This window comes from Octodon degus, unplaced genomic scaffold (genome assembly GCF_000260255.1).
Source record: "Octodon degus isolate 3935 unplaced genomic scaffold, OctDeg1.0 scaffold00024, whole genome shotgun sequence".
NCBI lineage: Eukaryota > Metazoa > Chordata > Mammalia > Rodentia > Octodontidae > Octodon > Octodon degus.
The window spans coordinates 10,877,799-10,880,235 of record NW_004524600.1 but is presented as its reverse complement, the minus strand read 5'-3'; positions in this window follow the sequence as shown (position 1 = coordinate 10,880,235).

Below are 2,437 nucleotides of genomic sequence, written 5' to 3'. Positions count from 1 at the left end.
CTCAGTCTAGCAGTTTATCTCCTTCCCCAGGTTCTCTCCTCATGTTTTCTGCTTCCTTCAGCCATGCAGCCCTACTGGGAGCCAACAGACTATGCACTGTAAACTCTGCAAACTGTGAGCCAAAATAAACCTCACTTCCCTTGAGATGCATGGGTCAGGTACTACGCTCTAGTGATGAGAAAAGTGACTAAGACAATGCCTTCCTCCTTCAGTGGACTGTAAACTCCTTGAGGTCAAGGCCCACATCTGTCTCACTTCACTCATATCTGTACCTCAATACTGAGCCATAACACACACACACACACACACACACACACACACACACTTTTAGTGATTTGGTAAACACCTCTAGGACTCAAGAGACTAGCACAGTGACATGACTGTGATATTTGCTCAAATCCACCTTCAAGAATAGAAAACTTAGGGCTAGGGAGATGGCTCAGTGGAATAAGCGCTTCCCTGGCAAGCGCAAGGGCCTGAGTTCAATCCCCGGTTCCGCAAAAAAAAAAAAAAAGAATAGAAAACTTAGTTCCATCCCCTCCTTGCCACTTGGAGTGCTGCTAGTAGACACCCTCAGCTGTCAGCTCTCCTTGGGGAATGCCTCCTGCTAAAAAAAGTGTCAAATCATGCCCTCTTCCAGGGCTAGTTTGCATTCAGTGCCTAATCAGTGCTGGGTTTAAGGTCTAGACCCTCATATCAACTTAGCACATTCGCTTCACGGACATCCCAGCTTCAAAGTTCTGTAGTTCTCCTGAAGACTGTTGGGATGATGCTGTGGATTAACCTCTTCTTCTCTCCTTCTTTCATGTCCTTTTCCCAAGAGTATTTATCCCAACAGTACCCTTAACAAATGCCTTGCACCTTAATCCTTATCTCAAAGTCCTGGGTAATGAAGTCCATGATGGATACTACACAAATGTTTACAAACTGAGTATTATGATCCATAGTAATCCATACACTCCTCCCCGAAAGTGATGCTATATAACCTTCTGTCTGAAAAGATTAGAAGTTGCTTTTCAGGTAGCAGACATCACAAGCACATCAAAGGAATTATTACCCCCTAATGTGGTCTAGATTCAGCTACATTCTTCTTGTTCAAAGTACAGTCCTGTAGTCAAGGGCACTGCCATTTCCTGGGTACTTTTTCAACAATGCAAAACCATATTTCCCAACCTGAATCAGACCTGCTCAGTCTTGATCTACATTTCCTCCGAAACCCTGATGTTTGCATGTGCATTACCAGTTCGAGAAGGACTGAGATCATCTAGCTGAGAGTTCCTCTCTAGTTTAAGCAAGTTCTTCGTGTGTTTTTGCTAAAATTCTGCTTAAACCTAGTGCAATTGTGCATTCCTTCATTCCACAAATACTACTTGAGTTTTAAGCAAACATTTCATCCTTGTAGAGCTGCATATTAAGGGAGAGATAGTAAAATAAAAACGTGTATGTTAGTGTGTGCGAAGATAAAAGGTGGGATCAAAAAAAAATAGAGCAGAGTTAAAAAGAGAACAGGGAATTTAAAATATTTTCAAAAGACTGTGTTAAACATGGAAGTAGACGAGGTAGCTAGACACGAGCACGTTTGAGCACAGGCTTGGTAACTGCAGTAGACCCAAGGAGACCAATGCGGCTGGAGGGAAGGGGACACGCCAAACATCAGAAAAGCAAGAGGGCCAGTGAGAGCTGCTTAATGACTTGCTATTTGACCTTTCGCTCCTAAACAGGTAATGCAGGTTATTTTCTCCTCGAGAATAAAGATATCTTTGGCCAAGTCCAACAGAGGTGGGTGAAGGGAGCGTGCACAAACCATTTCACTAGCGCACTCTTAGGCTCCTCAAACAAAAATGCTGAGATTGGAGAAGGCCTTTAAGGATTCCTTCTGTTCCAGACTCACTCTGAAAGACGCCTCGCTGAGACGCCTACTAGAGTGAAAGAAAAATACTCTCCAGGGCGTGAACCAGGGCAGAGTTTTGCAGCCCCAGGACAACACAAACGGGAAGAGGAATTGCGGAAGGTGATGCCAGGAAGGTGCTACCAGGCGGTTCATACTCGAGTTTCTCACGTAGGCAAGCAAATCTTAACCACAGACTACGCACCCTCCCTTTCCGAGCTCTGCTGAAAGCCACTCCTTTCAAAATAAGCTCTACCCTCCTCGCCCAATCTCTGTCCGGCCGTCCACGCCCCGGCCGCGCCCCGCCTACTCGGGTGCTCTGCCTCTCACGCCCAGCCATAAGCACTTAGGGGTTTTCGCCCCACCCCCACCCCCGGCCCGCCTCCCCGCGTCCGGCCCACTCTGGGTCTCCCGGTCCACCCAGGCCTTCAAAGCGGAGGGTTAGTCCTGCTTCCTCTCCGACCCCGCCTCCCGGCCCCGCCTCCTCCCGGCCCCGCCTCCTCCCGGCCCCGCCTCCTGCCTGCACAGTAATCTAGGGCGGAAGTGACA